Source organism: Neoarius graeffei, chromosome 7, assembly GCF_027579695.1.
Source record: "Neoarius graeffei isolate fNeoGra1 chromosome 7, fNeoGra1.pri, whole genome shotgun sequence".
Lineage (NCBI taxonomy): Eukaryota > Metazoa > Chordata > Actinopteri > Siluriformes > Ariidae > Neoarius > Neoarius graeffei.
In genome coordinates, this window is record NC_083575.1 from 52,663,736 (window position 1) to 52,689,653 (window position 25,918).

At 40.6% G+C, this 25,918-nt stretch overlaps 1 long non-coding RNA gene across 1 annotated transcript in view; it reads left to right on the plus strand.

The window, feature by feature from the left end:
• The window catches only part of LOC132888671 (uncharacterized), a 57,501-nt gene that overhangs the window by 17,426 nt on the left and 14,157 nt on the right, over window positions 1–25,918 (plus strand). The window contains exon 2 of the long non-coding RNA XR_009654961.1: window positions 3,890–4,003. This is a non-coding gene — a long non-coding RNA (uncharacterized LOC132888671). The remainder of the gene's footprint in view (window positions 1–3,889; window positions 4,004–25,918) is intronic.

Below are 25,918 nucleotides of genomic sequence, written 5' to 3' on the forward strand. Positions count from 1 at the left end.
GAGTAAGGCACACATACAGACTTGGTGTCGCACAATGGTGGCTGGCAGTTAAAGCCAAACAAAACCTAAAAATAAATCCCTTTATACTGACAGATAATTTCCATACAAGACATGTAGTGTTCACGTGTTCATATTTATATCTGTATACTGCATACAGAATTTATTTTCAAAGAAAATCAATGTCCCTGGGTGCTGACATCTTACTCTCTCCGAAGTTCACTGAAAAAAATGATAGCTTAGCAAATTAGAATATCTTGAATATCATTGAAACGATCTAGCATTTCCTATTAAAAGAACACAAGACACCAACTCTGAGATTATTAAAACTAGTTCTAGATTGTAACCAATTTATTCCAAGATGTCTTGTCAAGTAAAATTATCTGTCCATGCAGCAAGATAATTTCACTAGTATTAAGTCATTTTCTCCTCAAATTCAGTTTCGTTTTTTTGCGGTGTTCAAATATGGCACTCTGTGGTATCACATACACGCCACATGACTTACCGAGGCTAGTGGATCTTGTGGACGCATCACTTCTAAATTGTTGGAAACAACCCTAAAGATGCCTGAGTATCAAGCATTTGGGTGTAAAAAGAAGCCCGATCATTGATAATTTCACGTAACATGCTTTTGTTTGTTTTTATTCACTGAGAAAAGTGACCTTTTTAGATGGCAAGAATCACGTTGCTATGACAGCCGGATTGTTTATTAGTATCTGTGTCAGTACTACGTATGCATTATCTAGCCCAGTGAAATTTAAACTTCATTAAAATGAAGTCTGTTGATTCATGTATTTTGTTGCCAGTAAAAATCACATGATTACAGAAAATTTCTGATGAGATTTTTAGAATTAGAAATCTTTATTTGTCACATACATTACAGCACAGTGAAATTCTTTCTTTCTATTTAATCCATCTGAAGCAGTGAAAACGTGTGCACACACAGACAGAGAGAGAGAGAGAGAGAGAGAACAGTGGCGCCTGGCGATTTTTATTTTTTTAAGAATTAGAAGCCTTTGTTTGATGGCTCTGTGTAACGAAGCTAGACGGTGTTCTAGTGTGCCATTAATGTCGTAGGTGGGTATGTGGTTTCAGTGCAAATGGTTACGTCCAGGTAAGCCTATTTTTAGCAATTTCATAACTTTTAAAATGGATAAATTGTTGTTAAAGTTTTTTATTTTTAATGTAAATGTGCGGAGGGCACATCAGGGCACTTGGCCGTGATTGGCAAACAGTGTTTATTTTGGGTTGTTTTTTTTTTTTTTTTACTTTAAGTGGCTTTCCTCATGCCTTCCTAAATCACAAGGAACACAAAACAAATATGTCTACTATTTAATTCTCCTTATCCAATGCAAAAAAAAATCACAAGCAGCTGTTGCTTAAAAGTCTTTGACTCACAGGTTTGAGTGGCTTCCTGCTTGAAATGTGTAATACTCTTATAGCTTTAATCAGTAAGTGGGCTCCCTCCTCTGGCACAACATTAGAGGAAATGTGTCTTTTAATCCTTTTTTTTTCTCTTTTTACTGCAGATAATTATGATCAGACAAAGAAAATCAGAGCCTGGTAATTCAGAAGGAGTCAAACACTGATTTTATCTTAATGCTTGTCAGTATAAATCCATTTTTACCAGTGCCTTTAAAGACACTGTTCAACATTTATTTTAATTATTTGCTTTTGTTTTATAGTTTCTTGTGTTGCTTTATCATCTGGTTTTATTACAGTGCCTTGTTTCATTTATAGTCTCTTTATGAATTTTTGCTCCTTTGTGCATTTTAATTGAAAAAAAAAAGACACTATACAAATAAAGTTTGTTGGAAAGTGGAGATTTTGTCTTAACTGTGGGGGAAAGTGTGGGGAGAAATTCTTTTACTCAAAAGATATCATAATGTATGCAATAATTAAAGCTGTAGTTAAAGTCTTAGAGCTTTGAGATGAGTTTAGACTAATTTCAGTTAAGATCACGGGTAAAACAGCATGGTTGATCTCTCTCTGACAGGCCTTGTTGACACAGTTGATGGGCTTTGCATGTGTCAGTGAAAGTGTGTAGGTAAAGCTCTTTCTCTCAGAGAACATTACAGAGTCTTGTTGCTGTCCATCACACTTTCTCTTTCTCAGAACTGACACTCAGGCTTTAGTGCTGAATGATCCATAAATTGGCATCTGTTAACACTTTACAGCACTATTTGGCATCATCTTAAAGAACAAAAAAGTTTATAGGTCCATCTGTGTCCAGGCAATAGTTGTCCATCAAGACTGATTGTAGATGAGAGCGCTCAGCTTTTTTTTTTTCATTTTCTTCTGTTCTTCCATTATGGCTTTATTCAAATATCCCTCAGTTCCAACAATGTTCCAAAATGGGTTGTGCTTCCATATAAATTAGAAACACAAACTTTCTTCCATTTGTTTAAGGAGAATTCCTTAGTTGTTTTTTAGTTGGTTACAGGATGGACTGTTGTTGTATTTAGATACTATCTTGAGGCATCTGTTTCACTGTGTGCTGGGACCAGGCTGCATGATAAAAGGGTGAGAACTTCTCAGGACACCACGCCATCCCTATGTACTCACCTCTGCATCATAGAGCACTTTGGATATTGCCAAGAGCCATTTTGGGGAGCACTGTTTACACCAAAATGGCTTCATTGTTTGTTAATTTGACTTGATTGTATTTGCTCCAGCTTTGTGTGGTTCCTAATTTTGCATGCACGACGGGCTTCTGAGATTTAAAACATGGAAGTGTTGCAAAGTTGTGGTAGTTTCTCAGCTCATTCCTCTACCATCGAGCTAAGCACTCTGGTTACTTCACCAAATGCCAAGCCATCCTGACTCAATTCCATAGAGGGAGTGAGAAAGCGATAAAGACAAAGAAAGGAGAGAGGAATGAGGGTAAGCCGAGGTTGTCTCCAGTGTTTCCAGAGCTGTGTTTGATTAGCCTCTCATGGCCACGCTCTGTTCTCAATTAACTCCACTGCAATGTCTTCACTTTTTTTTTCTTTTTTTTTTTAATTATCATTCTGGGTGGGTTAGGAAGATGCACGAGGTTCAATCAGCCGGAGTCTCAAGAGTGATAGAAAATGTGTAATTGCCTCAATGGTGTAAACACATACTCACTCACATTTTCAGTGTGTTATGCTATGATTTATCAGCAGGTTAGTATTATTAGTCCAGAAAACAAAACCAAAGTGATCCCATTTCATTTTGTTTGGACAAATGATTCCACTAATAAAGTTTCAGAAATCACAATGGTGTAGAAATATTCCATTCTTGTGACACAGATTCCTTTAGTTTAGTCTGGAGTCATTCTGAATGTATTAGTTAATTAATCAAAATATTAACATGACCCCACATCAATTCTTAAATAATTTTATTCAGAGAAAATTTACTTTTAAAAAGCCATTCTCTTTAATTTTCACATGCTTTGCATGGGAACAATCATCACTGCTCATTGTATAATATTATTATAATGTTGGCCATTTGGTAGAGGCACCTATTTGAAAATCGCTTTGGTGAAGAAGCATCCTGTTAAAATATCATTTAAAAAAAGATGAGAAAGAAAAAACATTTGGCTGTCATGGTCCAGGTGATGTGGTATGACTATAGAGCTGGCACGATTCTGATGTTTAGGCAGCTGTGCACGTTAGGTATGTGAGAATGCATTTCGACATGAATCAGCAATCTGGTATGGTTGAAGCCCCCACTCCTGTATGGTGGCCTCCATAAAATCCCATCCAGATTTCCTCATGTTCTTATCATGATGGAGAGGGCAAGCATCCACAGGAGGTCCTCCACTTAACACCAATTTGCATCCCTGCATGTGCTCTTTGATGTAGCTATTGTAGAAAGGAGGGGGAGGCTTAAATATGTGCACTTTTCAACTTGCCCCTCTGCTGCGCAGGCACAGGGACCAGACCTGGCAACATTTCCGATCCGGAGGTCATAAACCAGCCAAACAAGACAACACGGCACCACCAACCACCAGCAGCCCCAGTACACACAGCGCTGCAGCAAAGTAAGCCATACATTTTACTCAGTGTTATCCAGTAAAATATATACAATTCATCAAACATTTAATAGTCCATATTGTTTAACAAATATTAATTTATTCTTTGCCAGATGAGTTCAGTTTATTAGGTAGTGGAACAATATTTTTATCTTGCTTTAATTATTTATTCAGAAATAAACTATTAATATTTCAAACAATAGTTACATCTTATTCTCAAGTTACGCTAAGTAAAAAAAAAAAATACAAAAAATTCATCAAATGTTTCAGTCACCAACATTTATTTAGCAAAATTACTTTACTCATTCCCTGTTGAGTTCAGTATATAATATGAGTGTATATCAACCCAAAAAATAAAAACACAGCAGTAAGACCATAGTATCTAAGCCAAAGTCCTTTTTATGATCAATTTAAAAATCTTGTCATGTAGCCATAGCCTGAAAAGATGATGACGCCAGTTGGCAGCCAGAAGGTGTTGACAGTGCCCACTCCTCTCACACAGCAAGAGCTCTGACCAGAGGAACAAAGATCCTTGACCTGATATAGCAATGCAAGCTTGAATTATGCAGCACTGACAAGGCAGCACAGAGAAAAACAGGCTGTTGTGGGAAGTACAGAATATATGGTTTGGACAGTTTGGATGTAAAACCATTAGTCAGCATTGTTGGCAGATACTTTTTGTCAGAGGAATTTACAACAAGTGTCTATTCCTCAAAATCATCCCCCTCTTTACCTTAGTGCTTTCATAGTGATAAAGTACAAACAGATAGTAGGTTTTGGCCCATGAATTTTCAGATAGCTGGGGAAATCTGTCTGGATGGCAAGGTTTTGTTCAAAAGGGTGCCATTATTGGCCTGTTGCACACAAAAAGAGGCCTTCTTGTTAGGCCTGAAAGATGAACACAAGAATGAAATGCTTGGAAACCACTTCACTGGATGGAGATGGGTCATCTCCGGATACTGACAGAATTCTGTTAACCCCTGACTTACAACACAAAAGCCGTCATTGTAACAGCAGGCTGGATGTGCATTTTTGGGGCGCTGTGGGTGAATGTAAAATAAGGCTTTCTTCCTTTTTGGCATTTTCTTTCACTCTCCTGCTTTTATTTCAGACAAATGTAAGGAAAAGCCATTTATTTTCAATTCAACCCCATTAAAACAAATTATAATAGTCCAGAAGGCCTGCTGGGAAAATAATCTGCTGTTTTTAGTAATGGGCCTGTCTTTGAAACTCAGGCCTATGAAAGCCTGGGTTTCAGCTGTTGTCCTCTGACTTGAATCCCATTAACATAACACGAGGAATAAACCTGTTTGCAGAGGGTCACAGTCCTTGAGCGAACTCCTGCTTCTTTTTTTTCTCCACCACAGGCTGCCCAGTGTCACAATGCGATTTACTGGGGAACAAAAAAGAACGGCTTGGCAATGTTCTAAATGAAAAAGAATTCAGCTTTTATCAGGCAAAGGCACAGGCTCCATGTTGCTCCATGTGGTATGAATTACAGTGGGGTGAGAACCAACAGGCTGTGCAGTGGATGGTGGAAGTGGCCTCTGCCATGTCATTTCATCATTTTAACTGGTCAGTAATCTGTAACGCAAGCAGCCAGCAATGATGGAGAACACTTTATATTGAGCAGTGCCATTGTGAGCATCTTATTAAAACCATCTGCACTGAGGATCACCTCCAGCACCTCGGATTGCTTCTAAAAACGTAACAGAAGACCAGAGAAAGCGCAGTGTCACTCAGTGGCCTCAGTCCAGGTGTAAGAGTGGAGTTATGGACTGTGTTCAGTCAGCATCTTCTCACACCGCAAGTGGATACTGTACATGCTGAAGGAGCTGTTTTCAATAATGCAACCGTGATTTGGCAAAAGTTATTTAATCTGGATCTAGTTATATTTAATAAACAATGTCAGTTTTCTGTTACAGAGACAATAGCATATCTCCCAAGGACTATAATTTAAATGAATGTTTTAAGAGGATGTTTTTGATGATTGATGGTAGTAAACCAAATCTATATACTTTGGAAAAGTGATTTGGTACTTATATCAATAAAAAAAGTCAATTTTTTTCTGCCGTTGTTAATTTGATCCTTATTCACTGCTGGTAATGTTCTTTTTAAGAGTGAAATACTCCCATCGCCAGCTCTTTATTGTGCAGCTGTTTTCTAGCCTTGGCTTGCATAGCTGTTTGTGTCTATCTGTTTGCCTACTTCCCTGCTGTTCTGGGCCTGTGGGAGCAAACTAACCTCAGCACAGGACAGCGGGCTCTGCTGAGCAACCATGAGCTTAATCAGTCTATTTCCAGGACCAATCTCAGATAAAGCGTGATGCCTAGTGATACATCACAGATCTGCACTTTGTGAAATCCTTTGTTTATGTATGCCTCTTCAAAAATGACTCTTGATGATGGGTCAGTGAAGAGATAAGTACTCCTGGAGAAGAGGGGGAAAGTGGCAGAGGAAAAGGCTATGAGTATTACAAGAGACATAAAGCCGTAAACTAAGTGAGTGACCACATGAAAGGTCAGTCTAACCTCACATTCCACAACAGCTCTTTAGACGTGTGTTTGCATGAAGGCTTGTAGTAGCAAACACAAAAACAGGAAAATGGTCGTTGTTTACTCACCCGGTTTTATAACTCTGAGTTGCTCTGTAGTCATATAATAAGCTCAGGTGTTAAAATGAGATTCACATGGTATCCCGTTTCACTCTGACGTCTTGTTTGAAGCATATCACTGCAATTCCTAGTGTATTACTGAGGTTTTCTTTAGCTCTTTGCGAACGATTCCATGGGAAATCAGCAACCAGGGTTGATGCTGACATACAGTGGTGCTTGAAAGTTTGTGAACCCTTTAGAATTTTCTATATTTCTGCATAAATATGACCTAAAACATCATCAGATTTTCACACAAGTCCTAAAAGTAGATGAAGAGAACCCAGTTAAACAAATGAGACAAAAAGATTATACTTGGTCATTTATTTATTGAGGAAAATGATCCAATATTACATATCTGTGAGTGGCAAAAATATGTGAACCTCTAGGATTAGAAGGTAATTTGAAGGTGAAATTAGAGTCCGGTGTTTTCAATCAATGGGATGACAATCAGGTGTGAATGGGCACCCTGTTTTATTTAAAGAACAGGGCTCTATCAAAGTCTGATCTTCACAACACGTTTGTAGAAGTGTATCATGGCATGAGCAAAGGATATTTCTGAGGACCTCAGAAAAAGTGTTGTTGATGCTCATCAGGCTGGAAAAGGTTACAAAACCATCTCTAAAGAGTTTGGACTCCACCAATCCACAGTCAGACAGATTGTGTACTTCTTCTGGCTGCTCCTGATTAGGGGTCGCCACAGCGGATCTTTCGTCTCCATTGCTCCCTGTCTTCCGCATTCTTCTCTATCACACCTGCCACTTTCATGTCCGCTCTCACCACATCCATGTACAGTGGGGCAAAAAAGTATTTAGTCAGCCACCAATTGTGCAAGTTCTCCCACTTAAAAAGATGAGAGAGGCCTGTAATTTTCATCATAGGTACACCTCAACTATGAGAGACAGAATGGGGGGAAAGAATCCAGGAAATCACATTGTAGGATTTTTAATGAATTAATTGGTAAATTCCTCTGTAAAATAAGTATTTGGTCACCTACAAACAAGCAAGATTTCTGGCTCTCACAGACCTGTAACAACTTCTTTAAGAGGCTCCTCTGTCCTCCACTCGTTACCTGTATTAATGGCACCTGTTTGAACTCGTTATCAGTATAAAAGACACCTGTCCACAACCTCAAACAGTCACGCTCCAAACTCCACTATCCCCAAGACCAAAGAGCTGTCAAAGGACACCAGAAACAAAATTGTAGACCTGCACCAGGCTGGGAAGACTGAATCTGCAGTAGATAAGCAGCTTGGTGTGAAGAAATCAACTGTGGGAGCAATTATTAGAAAATGGAAGACATACAAGACCACTGATAATCTCCCTCGCTCTGGGGCTCCATGCAAGATCTCACCCATGGGGTCAAAATGATCACAAGAACGGTGAGCAAAAATCCCAGAACCACACTTGGAGACCTAGTGAATGACCTGCAGAGAGCTGGGACCAAAGTAACAAAGGCTACCATCAGTAACACACTACGCCGCCAGGGACTCAAATCCTGCAGTGCCAGATGTGTCCCCCTGCTTAAGCCAGTACATGTCCAGGCCTGTCTGAAGTTTGCTAGAGAGCATTTGGATGATCCAGAAGAGGATTGGGAGAATGTCACTGTGGCAGCGGGGGCGTGGTCAAGCGCCGGTCTGTGACAGGAGGGCGGAGCCAGGGAAGGTGAGTGGCAGAATCACTACACCTGACGGTAATTAACCTGTGTTTGTGTGTCTTCCCAGTAACCACGCCCTATTTAAGGAGGCAGAGGGAGAGCAGAGGAGAGCTCTTCCCGGGACAAGAACACAGCGTGTGTGTGTGTATTTACCAAATAAGAATGATTGTTATACTGAAAAGTCTGGCAATAAAAGCCTGTTGGTCCCTGAAGCTTTGTCCTGCCGTCCTCTGCTCTCCCTCTGCCTCCTTAAATAGGGCGCGGTTACTGGGAAGACACACAAACACAGGTTAATTACCGTCAGGTGTAGTGATTCTGCCACTCACCTTCCCTGGCTCCGCCCTCCTTTCACAGACCGGCGCTTGACCACGCCCCCGCTGCCACAGTCATATGGTCAGATGAAACCAAAATAGAACTTTTTGGTAAAAACTCAACTTGTCGTGTTTGGAGGAGAAAGAATGCTGAGTTGCATCCAAAGAGCACCATACCTACTGTGAAGCATGGGGGTGGAAACATCATGCTTTGGGGCTGTTTTTCTGCAAAGGGACCAGGACAACTGATCCGTGTAAAGGAAAGAATGAATGGGGCCATGTATCGTGAGATTTTGAGTGAAAACCTCCTTCCATTAGCAAGGGCATTGAAGATGAAACGTGGCTGGGTCTTTCAGCATGACAATGATCCCAAACACACCACCCGGGCAACGAAGGAGTGGCTTCGTAAGAAGCATTTCAAGGTCCTGGAGTGGCCTAGCCAGTCTCCAGATCTCAACCCCATAGAAAATCTTTGGAGGGAGTTGAAAGTTTGTGTTGCCCAGTGACAGCCCAAAACATCACTGCTCTAGAGGAGATCTGCATGGAGAAATGGGCCAAAATACCAGCAACAGTGTGTGAAAACCTTGTGAAGACTTACAGAAAACATTTGACCTCTGTCATTGCCAACAAAGGGTATATAACAAAGTATTGAGATGAACTTTTGTTATTGACCAAATACTTATTTTCCACCATAATTTGCAAATAAATTCTTTAAAAATCAGACAATGTGATTTTCTGGATTTTTTTTCTCATTTTGTCTCTCATAGTTGAGGTATACCTATGATGAAAATTACAGGCCTCTCTCATCTTTTTAAGTGGGAGAACTTGCACAATTGGTGACTGACTAAATACTTTTTTGCCCCACTGTATCTCCTCTTTGGTCTTCCTCATTTTCGTTTGCCTGGCAGCTCCTTCCTCAACATTCTCTTTCCCACATGCTCTGCATCTCTTCTCAGGATGTGCCCATACCATCTCAGTCTCATCTCTCTTAGCTTAATGCCCAAGCTCTCTATATGTGCTGTCCCTCTGATGTACTCGTTCCTTATCCTGTCCAACCTTGTCACTCCCATTGCAAACCTTAACATCCTCAACTCCGCCACCTCCAACTTTGCCTCCTGTCTCTTTGTTAAGGGTACAGTCTCCAATCCATACATCACAGCTGGTCTCACTACTCTCTTATACATCTTACCTTTCACTTTTGCTGGGACTTTCCTATCACAAATGACTCCCGAAATCCTTCTCCAACTGCTCCACCCTGCCTGCACTCTCTTTCTCACCTCACTATCGCAGCCCCCATTTTCCTGCACAGTTGACCCCAGGTACTTGAATTCACCAACTTTCTTTACGTCTGCTCCTTGCATCTTCACTACACTCTCATCCCCATTCTCATTGATGCACATGCATTCTGTTTTGCTCCTGCTCACCTTCATTCCTCTTCGTTCCAATGCATACCTCCGTCTCTCCAAACCCAACTTAACCTCCTTTCTACTTTCACCACATATCACAATATCATCCGCAAACATCATGTTCCATGGTGACTCTTGCTTCACTTCATCCGTCAAGCTATCCATCACTATGGCAAACAAAAAAGGACTCAAAGCAGATCCTTGATGGAGTCCCATCTTCACCTTGAACCATCCAGTTGTTCCAACTGCACACCTCACTGCTGTTTCACTGTTCTCATACATGTCTTGCACCACTCTAATATACTTCTCATTCACTCCACCTTTCTCATATAATACCATAACTCATCTCTCGGCACTCTATCGTATGCTTTCTCCAGGTCTACAAACACACAATGTAGCTTTCTCTGGCCTTCTCTGTACTTCTCCATTAACATTCTTAGAGTACAAATTGCATCCGATGTGCTCTTCCTTGGCATAAACCCGTACTGCTGTTCATAGATTGCTACTTCTCTTCTCAGTCTCGCCTCCAATACCCTTTCCCATAGCTTCATGGTGTGGCTCATCAATTTTATTCCTCTGTAATTACTGCGGCTCTGTACGTACATCTCCCTTATTCTCGTATATTGGGACTAGCACGCTCTCCATTCATTTGGCATTTTTCTCATTCTCTAGGATCTTATTAAACAATCTCGTTAGGAACTCCACAGCCATCTCACCCAAACATCTCCAAGCCTCAATCGGGATACCATCTGGTCCGACTGCTTTCCCAGTCTTCATTCTTTTCATGGCTGCCCTCACCTCATCCTTACTAACCAACTCTGCTTCCTGATTTGCTGTCTCCAGTGAATCTGACCTTTTCTCTCTTGGATTCTCCTCATTTAATAAATCCTCAAAGTACTCTTTCCACCTTCTTAATACACTCTCTGTTTGTCAGCACATTTCCATTTACATCTTTCATCACTCTTACCTGCTGTACTGTACATCCCTCGCTTCCCTGTTTCTCTGCCTAGCTAGTCTGTACAGGTCTTTCTCGCCTTCTTTGGTCTCCAGTCTTTCGTACAACTCCTGGTATGCATTTGCTTTCACCTTCGCTACAACTCTTTTTGCCTTCTGTCTCGTCTCTCTGTATAACTGTATTTCCTCGTCTCTCTGCTCGTCCCAATTCTTCTTTGCTAGCCTCTTATCTTTTATAATTTCCTGCACTTCTTTGTTCCACCACCATGTCTCCTTGTCTTCCTTCCTCCTTCCCAATGACCACCCTAGCACCTTCCTTGCTGCCTCTCTACAGCATTAGTATTCCAATCTTCCGGCAGACTTCCATGAACACTCAATGCTTGTCTCATTTCTTCCCTAAACTCCTTCTGATGTTCAACCTCTTTTAGTTTCCACCACTTAATCTTCGGCTCCACTATTTCACTCTTCCTCTTTTTCACTTTCAAGCTCATCCTGCACACGACCACTTGATGTTGTCTAGCTACACTCTGCCCTGCCATCACTTTACAGTCTCTAATCTCCTTCAGGTTACCCCTTCTGCAGAGTATGTAGTCCATCTGTGTAGATCTTCCTCCACTCTTAAACGTCACCCTGTGCTGCTCTTTCTTCTCGAAGTATGTATTGACTATTGCCAAATTCATCCTCTTTGAAAAATCAACCACCATTTGCCCTTCCACATTTCTCTCTTACACCATATCTGCCCATCACATCCTCATCTCCTCTGTTTCCCTTGCCAACATTTCCATTGAAATCTGCTCCTATCAGCACACGCTCCTCCCTCAGTATACTTTCTACCACTTCATCCATCTTTTCCCAGAAAGACTCTTTCTCTTCATTCTCACATCCAACCCGTGGGGCGTACGCACACACAACATTGATTGCCACTCCTTGAATCTCCAACTTCATGCCTATCACTCTATCTGACACCCTCTTCACATCAATCACACTGTTGACCAACTCTCCCCTCAAAACAATACCAACACCATTTCTCTTTCCATCCACTCCATAATAAAACAACTTGCATCCATCTCCAATGTTCTTGGCCTTGCTTCCTTTCCACCTCAACTCCTGCATACACAAAATGTCCAACTTCCTTCTTTCCATCATATCTGCTAACTCTCTCGCTCTGCCAGTCAATGTTCCTACCCTCAATTCTAAGCTCCTTCCCTTCCATCTTTCATGCTCTCTCCTAACACGCCTCCCCCCTCTCTCCTTCTCCATTTTGATGCAACAGTAGCACACTTTCCACCGGCACCCTGTTGACCAACAGTACCAGAGGCAGCCATTGTTAACCCGGGCCCTGACTGATCCAGTATGGCATTTCTCTTTTCATTCCGCATGTTAGATTTGGCACAGTTTTACGCCGGATGCCCTTCCTGACGCAACCCTCTCCAATTTATCCGGGCTTGGGACCAGCACCAAGAGTACACTTATGCACCCCCAGTGGCTGGATTAGTCAGACAGATTGTGTACAAATGGAGGAAATTCAGGACCATTGGTACCCTCCCCAGGAGTGGTCGACCAACAAAGATCACTTCAAGAGCAAGGCGTGTAATAGTCAGCAAGGTCACAAAGGACCCAGGGTAACTTCTAAGCAACTGAAGGCCTCTCTCACATTGGCTAATGTTAATGTTCATGAGTCCACCATCAGGAGAACACTGAACAACAATGGTGTGCATAGCAGGGTTGCAAGGAGAAAGCCACTGCTCTCCAAAAAGAACATTGCTGCTCGTCTGCAGTTTGCTAAAGACCATGTGGACAAGCCAGAAGGCTATCGGAAAAATGTTTTGTGGACGGATGAGACCAAAATAGAACTTTTTGGTTTAAATGAGGAGCGTTATGTTTGGAGAAAGGAAAACACTGCATTCCAGGATACGAACCTTATCCCATCAACAGTTATCGGAAACGTTTAGTTGCAGTTATTGCTGCACAAGGGGGTCACACCAGATACTGAAAGCAAAGGTTCACATACTTTTGCCACTCACAGATATGTAATATTGGATCATTTTCCTCAATAAATAAATGACCAAGTATAATATTTTTGTCTCATTTGTTTAACTGGGTTCTCTTTATCTACTTTTAGGACTTGTGTGAAAATCTGATGATGTTTTAGGTCATATTTATGCAGAAATATAGAAAATTCTAAAGGGTTCACAAACTTTCAAGCACCACTGTAAATATCACAGAAAGCTATGAATAAATTTGTTCTTCATAAAACTAAATATAATAGATACAGTAAATATCTGGTAGTCATTTATCACTGCCGTGTCTGGATTCAAGAAAAACATACTTTCCCCATACCCATTTAATTTTCTTATGAAAAGCATGCCAAATGAACATCCAACTTTTTTGAGGAAGTGCTTCCGAGAACACACGTTGAAAGTGATCCTCTGGCTGGACGAGGACTCCTCAGCCATTGACATTGCGCTTTCACAAGAATTGAAATACATATTCCCTTTGGGTCAACCAATTCATATTTGTGCAGCTGGTGGAATGAAGATGGAACATGCTAAAGGTGTTTACAAAGCTAAGCAAATATAGCGAATGATCTATTAACATTCCATGGTGGCAAAGGTTATGTTCAGAATGTTCTGACATCTCACTTATAAAAAAAAAGGGGGGGGGGGGGGTTAAACCGTTTTCCTTTATGAAGCAGAACTATTACGGTGCTTCATTGTTCAGAAATTGACAGGAGTGTTACTGAGAAACTTAAGTATGCATACTGTGATCTAAGTGTACTCAATTAAATGTATGGAGGAAAAGTCTACTTGAGCGAAAGTCAAAATGTATCTCCATTTAAACATAATGAAGTATTCAAGAGTAAAGTAACGATTTTTACCTCATAAAAAGAGCTGACCACAAGCTCATTATGGCCAACCCAGCATGACTAGCTAGTTTGCTAAGCAGTCATAAGTTAAATATTCTGCTAATTAAGACAAAACTATAAAGCTAATGTTTAAAAACCCTTTTAGAATTAATTCAAATGCAAAATCTCATCTCATCTCATTATCTCTAGCCGCTTTATCTTTCTACAGGGTCACAGGCAAGCTGGAGCCTATCCCAGCTGACTACGGGCGAAAGGCGGGGTACACCCTGGACAAGTCGCCAGGTCATCACAGGGCTGACACATACAACCATTCACACTCACACCTACGGTCAATTTAGAGTCACTAGTTAACCTAACCTGCATGTCTTTGGACTGTGGGAGAAACCGGAGCACCCGGAGGAAACCCACGCGGACACGGGGAGAACATGCAAACTCCACACAGAAAGGCCCTCGCCGGCCCCGGGGCTCGAACCCAGGACCTTCTTGCTGTGAGGCGACAGCGCTAACCACTACACCACCGTACTGCCCCAAATGCAAAATAGCAATGAAAATAAAACTTAATTAAGCAAAAGCTAACTAGCTAGCTAATTTAACTGGCTAAATTACAAAGGCTAACTAGCTAACTTACCAAACTTAACGTAATGACATAACACAGTTCTTTGGATTTAATGGGGGAATTTTAAAGGCTGATATTTCAGTATGTTGGAGGCAAATGAGACATCTCATCTTGTATGAATCAGTAACTCCAGCAATCTCACTAAGAAAAATTATAGAATAAATAGGTCAACATTAGAATAAAAAATAATATTATGGTATTTGAGATTTGTAATGAGTACTTGAGAGGTCAAAATGAATGTAAGGAGTAAAAAAATTCGTTTGTTTTTCTTGGAAATGTATTTGAGGAGAAGAAGCCTTTATTTGCCACATGCACACTCGAGCACAGTGAAATTTGTCCTCTGCATTTAACCCATCTGAAGTAGTGAACACACGCATGCGCGCGCACACACACACACACACACACACACACACACACATAAATGAGTAATGAGCTCACACACATACCTAGAGCAGTGGGCAGCCATGCTACAGCGCCCAGGGAGCAGTTGGGGGTTAGGAGTATAAGTAGGAGTATAAATATTCAATAAGGAGTAGGAGTATAAGTATTCAATTAATTCAATGAGTAAAGTGCAAATCTTCAAAAGTGGTACTTAAGTGCAGTAACAAAGTACAATTACTCAGGTATTTTCCATCCCCAGAAACACTTACTTTATAGTTACATCAAAGAAGAACATAGGAAAGTTCCAGTAATTTTGAAAGCATAAAATTAACAAATATCGATTTCTACACTTCTGTGAGTTTTTTGGTGTTTGTGGAAGTGATTTAGTTTTAGGTTTGAGTAATGAATTCCATGACTGTTGATGGCACAAAAAATACTTGGTTCCCTAACTGGTCTTAGGCTTCAATTTCCTCTGTAAACCATGGTGCTCTTAGTGGTCCACAGGGCTCCCCATTAAACCACACTAAAGAGCAAGGAATGCTGCGACACTGAGGGATGTTAACATTCCCCTTTGGCTGATGAGAGGAAGATATGGCACAGCCTGTTTGTTTTACTGCCCTCTGAATGAGGGTGGCTTTTACCAGAACCAGAGGACAGAAGCTTTACTTAGTGTCCTGTCAGTCAGTGAACCCAAACGTGAAGGTTCATCTCACCCGTCATTGTTTATCACTGTTTGCTTTCCTGCTAAGCATCCCTGGCAGTATGTTTTGCCTCGATAAGCATGCAGATAAAATGCTATAAGCTTTTCTGCACAAGATAATCTCTTACAATGACAAATCCATCTACACTCGCAAATCAGAACTTTAACACTTAACAGAAGAGACCATTTTTCTTAACCTAAGGGATCAAAGAGCTTCACATCTCTCAGCGTAGATGTCAGTCAAAGGAGTGGACCGTTTTATGTGTTGTGTTTAGGGGCCTCCAGGAGCTTATAGGGTTTCAGGGCATAGAGTCTTGGGCCAGGAAGCGCGCATCATAGGCACAGGTTTCAACACTTTATTACACAAGGGAGGCATGATGAGTCTGTCTGCTGCTTGGTGTTTTATAGCCGTATAAAAACCACATGGATAAATAAACCTTATCAGCACTAATGTCACGTTGCACCGCGTGTTGAGGTTTAAGGAGACTATCTGTTTCTCATCTTTTCATATATTTCTTTTTGCTTCTTCTTGTGTACATTGTTATTCTTCCAACCCTTGTATATGTATGTATAATCTATTTATATAACCCAATTATATTTTAATTAGGCCTAGAGCCATTTGGATGACACGCCCCAACACTACTTAAGATGGTGTATATACAGTTGTGGTCAGAAGTTTAGATACAGTGACATGAATGTCATCTTGGATATGAATGTCATGGCAATATTTGGGCTTTCAGTAATTTCTTTGAACTGTTCTTTTTCTGTGGCAGAATGTACAGCATACATCTTTAATAAAAAAAAAAGCACACTAGAATTTAGTGCACATGTTTTAATTTTCTTTGGGTTTTCTGAAATCAACACAGTGTCAAAATTATACAAACAGGTCAAAAATTTACATATGCTCACTTAGATTATTAATTCAGAGGTGTGAAACTTCCAAAATGTCTCTTATCTTACCAAGGCTGAGGTCTCTTAACTTCCTGTTAGTGATCATGATTGACTACAGCTGGTAGCTGCTCTGTGCCTTCATAAAAAGGGTTTGTTTCCAGCACTTATTGGATTGACCAAAACACAGTAAAATGGGAAAGTCCAAGGAGCTCAGTGCAGATCTGAGGAAGAGGATCGCAGATATATACAACTCCAGAATGTCTCTTGGAGCCATTTCTAAACAACTGCAAAATCCAAGATCATCTCATCTCATCTCCTCTAGCCGCTTTATCCTTCTACAGGGTCGCAGGCAAGCTGGAGCCTATCCCAGCTGACTACGGGCGAAAGGCGGGGTACACCCTGGACAAGTCGCCAGGTCATCACAGGGCTGACACATAGACACAGACAACCATTCACACTCACATTCACACCTACGGTCAATTTAGAGTCACCAGTTAACCTAACCTGCATGTCTTTGGACTGTGGGGGAAACCGGAGTACCCGGAGGAAACCCACGCAGACACGGGGAGAACATGCAAACTCCACACAGAAAGGCCCTCGCCAGCCCCGGGGCTCGAACCCAGGACCTTCTTGCTGTGAGGCGACAGTGCTAACCACTACACCACCGTGCCGCCCAATCCAAGATCAGTTCAAACAATTGTATCCAAGTTATTGTGAGGTGTAGTCACTCTGCCAAGCCACTTTGCTTCAAGAAAACCCAAACTGTCACCCTCAGCTGAAAGTAAATTGGTTTGGATGGTCAGTAACAACCTAGGAACCACCATGGCACAGCCCTTCCTTCATGGAAGCTGAGATCACTGTCTACAGTTCAGATTGCAGTGAGAGGCTGAGGCTGCTATCTAAGAAATAACCCCCTGCTCCAAAATTGACACCTTCAAGCTTAACTAAAGTTTGAAGCAGACCACACGGACAAAGAAAAAAGCCTTCTGGAGAAAAGCTGTATGGTCAGATGAGACAAAGATTGAGTTGTTTGGCCACAATGATCACCATGTACAGAGGAACACTGTACCAGCTGGTGGTGGTGGTGGTAGGATCAGCATGCTCTGGGGCTGTTTTGCTGCCAGTGGAACTGGTTCATTGCACAAAGTGGATGGAATAATGAAGAAGGAGGACTACCTCAGAATTCTTCAGCATAAACCATCAGAAACTTGAACATGACTTGGGACTTGTTGAGTTACAACAGGACAATGAACCCAAACACGCATCAGAGCTGGTTGTGGAGGATAAAGCAGGCTAACATTAAGCTTAAAACATGTCCTGACTTCAACCCTATTGAAACTATATGGACCGTGCTTATAAGTCGAGTCCATGCCAAGAAAAAAAAATTAATAGAACTCTACCAATTCTACCATGAAGAGTCATGAAATATCCAACCAGAATTCTGCCAGAAGCTTGTTCATGGTAAACAAAAATGTTTGGTCAAGGTGAATCTTGCAAAGAGACATTTTACCCAAATATTAGGTGTGCTGTATGTATATTTTTTACCCTGTATGTATAATTTTGACCCTGTGTTGATTTTCAGAAAACCCAAAGAAAATTAAAACTTGTGCACCAAATTATAGTATTTTTTTAAGATGTATGCTGTACATTCTGCCACAGAAAAAGAACAGTTCAAAGAAATTACTGAAAGCCCAAATATTGCCATGACATTCATATCCAAGGTGACATTCTTGTCACTGTATGTAAACTTCTGACCACAACTGTAAAATTTATGCTAATGCACTGCATTCATTTCTTAATGATCCTTTTCTGTGTATGTTTATATAATATCTAGAGTTTTACATAGCCAAACCTTGTACTTTATCACGGTGGTCTTTCTTTGCTCAGGACAGTAATATTAAATCACTGAGTTTAAAAATAAGTGGACAATAATCCACTGTGTTAATAAGCTAATTTCTTCAAGTATTCCAGAGCACAATGAATACAAGAATAAAAGAAAAAAATACACATTTATAGTCCCATTATAAGGCATGTCATGAATATGGCAAAAATATATATTAAAGAATGTTTTGTGTGGACCATGAGATGAGACCATGCTCTTACATCATGCCAGGATATGTTTGTATTTCATTCATTTAGAGTAGAGTAGAGTAGAGTAGAGTAGAGTAGAGTAGAGTAGAGTAGAGTAGAGTAGAGTAGAGTAACTTTATTGATCCCCAGAGGGAAATTAAAGTGTCAAGTAGCTTACACAAATGTACAAAAAACACATATTAAGATACAGAGAGGGAAGAAATTACACTAGATCAACATTACACTAAATCAACACTAAATTACACTAATTCAACCAAGAACAAAAACTTCTGGTATGGTGCAAAGAGAGATATTAAAGTGAAACATTAAGTGAACAAATAACAAGTGAACAAATAGCAAGTGTCAGCCATGATAGAGGGGATGCTTCTCAATTGTCACAGTAAAAAGTCCAGTGAAGAAAGTATTGCACAGTCAAAAAATTTATACAGTACATACAAAATGTCTGTGTATTAATATATAACAAAACACACAGCAACTTATGCTATTGTTATCAAGCATCATTACATTACAGGCATTTAGCAGAAGCGCTTATCCAGAGCAACATACCAAGAGCAGCCAGGGGTTGCCTTGCTCAAGGGCACTTCAGCCATTCCTGTTGGTACAAGGAATCAAACCAGTGACCTTTTGGTCCCAAAGCTGCTTCTCTAACCACTAGGCCACAGCTTTCCTCATGGGAAGTACTGATCATCCTTCCATCAGTACAATATCCAATAACAGTAAAAATTCAATAACAATTAGATTTCTTTCTTTCTTTCTTTCGATTTGTGTTAGAAGACTACTAATTCCAACAACTTGTTTTCTGTGTCTAGAAGGAGACTCAGTAAGTGGTGAGTAACTGACTATGATTAAATAGAGGGAACATGGGTAAATATTTAATTTTCTTCAGAAAATGGGTCATGATTTATATTTTACCCCGTAAGATCTAAAAAGAGTTTCAGACTGTGGTAATATAAAATATTTCAACAGAAGAAAATCAGTAGACAATCATCTGGAAATGTTCTCACTGTGCAACACCAGTCACTGGAACTAAAACAACATTATACCATGTTTGTACACAGTCTAAAGAAAACTGAACCCTGGCCAAAATATGCTGCAAAATGAGACGTGTGGCCTGTCAATCAGAGACTGAGTGGCTCTTCTGTTCTTACATTCCCTCAGTGTGTGTGAGGCTGATTATCGCGCTCCAGCAGGATTCGCTGCATATGTCTGAGCAGCATTCCTCATGTTCCTCTACCTTTCTCATGTGAGATTTCACGGAGAAATGTCTGATCTTATGGCAAAAACGTGTCCACAGTTTTGCTGGAAAGGTGAATGGATGATATTTGTCAGGATGAATTTTATGACACAAAGCATTAATATAACACTGTAATCATTCTTTTACACTCTTGTATATTTAATTCTCACTTTTAAAGCAGTTTGTAACACAATCAACACTTGGATATATCATTAATATGCAATGCTTAATTTAAAAGACATAGTCATTAGGGTTGTGGCAGTAGATGTCATCCTTCAAATAAGTCTTGCCACCTCAAACCTGACCTCAAATCACATTTCTGAGAGGTTTATTACTTACAATTGTTGTGTAATTCATGCAGATTTAATTGCTTACATCAAGTTATTTTAACTAATCAATGTAGTGTTATAGGAAGTTTGAACAAATCTCTCAAGGTATGAAGGATTTTTTAAATTATGTGTTAATCTACCTATCAGTGAATCTATAAAGTCCAATAAATTCCAGAAGATTCATGAGCACACAGAGCAGTCTGAGCACGAGGAGCAGAGCAGATTTGCATGCAAGAAGTTTTTCCGAGCAGGAGTAGAGCAAATTTGCACGTATGCAGGAGCTATTTGGGAGGGAAGGAGTGGCATTGCAAAATCTGAACATGAAATGAATAAATTAATACTACTCTCAAATTGAAAGACCACACTGTTGATGAAGGATAGGAATGAAACTCCATGGCGGTCACGTGACAAGTGAATGAGAGACTCGTACTCAACAGACCTGTTCGTGAACAAAGCTGAGCCTGAGTGGCGAGCATGTGTGGCCCAGGAAAAATGAACGAATCACTCACTTTGACGACTTTGATGACTCATTATAAAAGATTACATCAGAATGAATGAATCACTCAGTTATACGACTCATTACACCTGAGTCATACAAAAGAATACTTCAGAATGACTGACTGAATTGTTCACAAATGACACATCACAACCCCACTCTGCTAACATTAAGGGTATTGTTGGAACCATGACCATGTACTACCAGAAAAAGATACAAGGCTAATCTTGTTCTAATTCTCAAAACACTGTATAACACAGTAGTAGTAGTAGTAGTAATACTTTATTTGTCCTAATAGGGCAATTATTTTGCAGTGGTAGCACCCATATTTACACACACATTTCCACAAAACATTTCAAAACACAGAGTTTAAAATAAAAATAAAATAAGAAGTGGTGGTGGGGGTTATAGAGGTTATCTCTGTTTCCTAGTAGAGTTCAGTAACTGGACAGCAGAAGGTATAAAGGAGTGTTTATATCTGTTGGTTCGGGCTAATGGATATTTGAAACGGGAGCCAGAGGGCAAAGCCTGAAATTTGCTGTGCAGAGGCTAGATGGATGTAATTTGACAGGATGGATTCAGCCTTCTTAATTACCTGTTCCTCATACAATGCAGACATACTTTTCTGTTGAACACCAGTAACACTACTACACACCTTAATGACCTTAGATATGGCGTTTTTCTGTTTCACATTAAGCAGGGCATACCAACAGATCGCTGAGAAAGTAAGTATTGACTCAATGAAGGATCTGTAGAAAAGAGTCATTAGAGATTTATCTACATTAAACCTTGCCAGCTTCCTGAGGCAGTATAGATGTTTGTAAGGATTTATTCTTAATTGTAAGGATTTATTCTTGATCTCAGTTTAACCAAGACTGACATGTGCAAATATTTTGTGTTTAATCTTATGTGGAACATTCCATTGCCCTGTGCTATCTTAAGAACAGGTTGTGCGTAAGAAATGGCCTTTGATATCTGTATGAATATTCTATCAGAACATTTTGCTTATTATTGATGTAGATAACTTAACCCGCTTAGGGCCAAGGTTTCACTCACACATACAGAAGGTTCTGAAATATCAGTTAAGTGACCATAGCAATATGATCACTACAGTCTCTCTCTCCAGCATGCATACTTTTCTCAGTCAACATTGAGCAGAACTGCTGATAAGTGCTCACAGACTGACCCAGTTACAGATATCAACAACACACACACACACACACACACACACGGTATAAAAGCCTTCTGTATTCTCTTGTCTTGGGCGAAGCTGTGAATAGAGACGGTGAAACTAATTTTTGGGATCCTGTCTTGTTTCACGATTCGCCCCAGAGCTCTGGGTGACACGGAGGGACCGATCTGTGAGAGGGTAATCGCTCCAGTTCGGGCAAGAGGAAGAGACGGTGAATCTCTGACCTAACAACGTTGCTGTCCTTTTTTACACAACATATCTGTGTTACCATTAAAACTTAACTTATTATCAATAATGGAACCCAAATACTTGTATTGTTGGACTATTTCAATGTCCTGCCCATTGATGTTTGTTTTGGTGTGGTTACAATCTTTATGCCTAAAATCAATACACATGTCCTTAGTCTTAGGCCCTGTCCACACAGCAATGGATTCAGGTGAATCTGATAAAATTGTTTATCGTTTCGGCCTGGCGTCCACATGGCACCGGTGTTTTGAGTGCCCCAAAACAAAATCTTTTGAGAACGGGTTCCAGAGTGGAAAAATCTGGCAACGGCCCTGTTGCGAAGTCGTCTGGATGAGTAGAACGGATTTGTTTACGATGACGTCACAACCACATGACTGTCAGTGCTTCACGCCGGGTAGAAGTGTAACGAGCTCGATGCGAGTTGTCAACAAATCCTATAATTTGGTTCATGAAACGCGCTTACAAAATATTTTCACTGTGAATATTTATTGTGTAATGGTGCAAAGTGAGAGAGAGAGTGAGAGAATAGCCCTTAGGGCAGACTCTTTAGTCCAAACACTGCAGAAGTACTGAGTATAACCAAACCGCGCACCACCCGTGCGCTTTCCAAAAACAAAAACAATCCCGCCAGCAAAAATAGGAAAAAAAAGGAGCGATCTCACCTCTTCAGATGTTGGTTTAAGTCCGACAATACATTCCTCAAAAAGGGCGTAGAAGAACAAAGTAATCCATCAACGTGTAGCATTCAATTTATTCTGGACCATTAAAGAATTCTGGAGGATATCAGAATGTTGGCGTACCGGCTTCCATCTACCCCCATTCATTCCTCTTTCCGCATCTTTCATTTTACGCTACTGATTAATAATCAAAACTTTATGTGGCTGATGCTACAGAAGAAGGGGTTTATGCACATGCGTCTACTTCTTCTATTGTTCTGGTGTCTCCGATGGGACCGTCTTACAGCGCACGTAGAGGTGTGGCATGTGTATTGCATCATTTTCAGCAAGCGTTGCGTTGCCATATGAACCTGATATTTTACTGATCCGTTGCCCATGTGGACGCGATATTTAAAAAAAAAAATCTTGTTGCCGTTGTCGTGTGGATGTAGCCTTAGTCACATTTAACTCCAGAAAAGTTTCCTGACACCAGTTCACCAATGGCCCTTTTCCACTACCCTTTTTCAGCTCACTTCAGCCCGACACAGCTCGCGTTTCGACTACCTCAGAACAGCACAACTCAGCTCGCTTCAGCCTTACTCAGCACCCAAAACTCGCATGGTTTTGGAGTAGGGCTGAAGCGAGCCAAACCGAGCCAAGTGGGGCTAGGGGCGTGAGGAGACACTCCCCTGTGCACTGATTGGTGAGGAGGAGTGTCCTCACATGCCCACACACGCCCCGCGAGCATGCTGGGATCTGTAAACACTGTAAACCCGGAACAAGAAGAATTACGAATTATGAGAATTTCTGAAGCCTTATGCGCCTCGCCTCATCTATACGCTCTTGCCAGTATCTGTTGGCGTTGTCGGTGACAACAAGCCACAGCACCAAGACCAGCAACACTAACAACTCCATGTCCTCCATGTTTATTGTTTACTGTCCGGGTCGTGAGACTACCGCTTAAAAGGTCACTGATGTCACTGGTTGCGCCGCCTAACGACATCACGTGACATCCACCCACTTTTGCTAACTCCACCCAATGTGTCCACCCACTTCCAGCCAGCACGGTTCAGCGCGGTTGTAGTCGAAATGCAACTCCAACAGCCCCACTCAGCTCGACTCAGCCCAACTCAGCACGGCACGGCTCAGCCCAACTCAGCAGCGTTGGTAGTGGAAAAGCGGCAATAGTAGTCTATGATGGGGCCGTGTGATGTCTCATTGTCCTTCAGCAAACTCACAATGACTGTGTCATCTGCAAACTTTACAATATGATGGGTGTCCATCCCAGATTGACAGTCATCCGTGTAAAGGATGCAGAGGAGAGGAGAAAGAACACAGCCCTGAGGAGAGCCTGTAGATGTAAAGGATAATCCAGACCGATGGCCATTTACTCTCACTATCTGGGATCTGTTGGTGAGGAAGTCTAAAATCCAGCCGAACATGCTGGTGTCCAGCTGAAAGCAGTCGAGTAGCTTCTGCACCAATAGGTGGGGCTGTATAGTATTGAAGGCTGATGAGAAGTCCACAAACAGTGTCCTAGCATGAGTCTTGGAGCCCTCAGTGTTTAAGAATGAAGTTGAACAAGGTTATAATTGCATCCTGGACCCCCCCCCATTGGATCGATATGCAAATTGTAAGGGGTCGAGGAGATGGTCAGTCTTTAAAATAATTTCCTTTTTGACCAGTTTTTCAAAGGACTTCATTACAAGTGAGGTTAGGGCTATGGGCCTGTAGTCATTAAGAGACTTTGGGTGACTGTTTTCAGCTATGGGAACTACCATGGATTGTCTCCATAAGTCAGGAACCATTTGAAGTTGCAGTGATATATTAAAAATATATTTAAAAATTGGGCCTAGTTGATCTGCGCAGCGGGACAGCACACGACCACAAATATTGTCAGGTCCAGGGCTTGTTTTATATATTTCATGATTATGTGAGATACAGATTTTAGTCGTAATGTTAATTTGGATATTAACCATTTTGTGCTCTTTCAAGTCTATCTGCTGCTTCATATAACGTATCAGTTACATTCTTCTCCATTTAGTCTGTGATTGTCAGTCTACAGTTTAGCCATGCCAATGCACTTTTACAGACCAATCAGAACAGCCCAAATTTGCATATTAGAATTCTTCAAACATTCAATCTATCTTTCAATCTAATCTTCACTTTAGGCTTTAAAAAATCTTTCAGTATATTCTTCATTAAATGTGTCAATAAATCATGAAATATATATTGAAATATATTTTGTAATAATAAATTGAATGATTTATTGATCAATGTATTTAATTATTGATGTATTTATTGGACATTATATTTATGGATTTACTGATGGATATAAAGACATATGTAATTAAAGATATGTCACAAAAAAATCCTCCATATGCAAAAGTATGTGGACGCCTAACCATCACAGCCATATGTGGGTTTTCCCCCAAACTGTTACCACAAAGCACATGATTGTCTAGAATGTCTTTGTATGCTGCAGCATTACACTTCCCATAATCGAAACTAAGAAACTCCTCACCTGACAATAATGCCTGACCTCATTAATGCTCTTGTGGCTGAATGGGCAAATCCCCACAGCCACGTTTCAAAACCTAGTGGAAAGCCTTCCCAGAAGAGTGGAGATTATAATTACAGCAAAGGTGTTATAACAGCCCAAATAGTGTATGTGACTTATGATAGCACAATAACTAATTTAGGTATTTCACATTAACAGGGGAAATACCTTTTTTAATTTGTGAATAATTTTGCAAACTGTATTTGTTTTTTTTTCCTTCCCAATACAATATTGTAAGTTATTTTGTGCAGATTCATGGCATCTAATCCCAATTCAGTCCATTTCAGTTCCAGGTTATAACATTCCAAAATGTAGCAACATTTGAGGGGTGAATACTTATGCAAGGCACTGTATCAAGCAAAACAATTGTGTTGATCTGTGACTGTTCATTTGGCACCAAGGAACAAATCAGGTATTCTGCACATGCCACCTTTTCTTGTATAATTTGGTAGTGCCATGCCTTGTGTGCTTTTTTTCTTATGTGTGAATATGTCACTGTTGGACATGCTTTGATCATAAATGAACATTGTTATTCATAATGCAAAAAATATATACTGATGCTCAAACTCAGAGGTCATAAATAGTAGTAGGCATCCTTCTATCTTGTAAGATAATGGTAGCACCATGGTAAAAAGTTAGTCCTGTGGGGAGCAGCGTTTGGAGTGACTCAGTAGTCCAATCCTTGCAT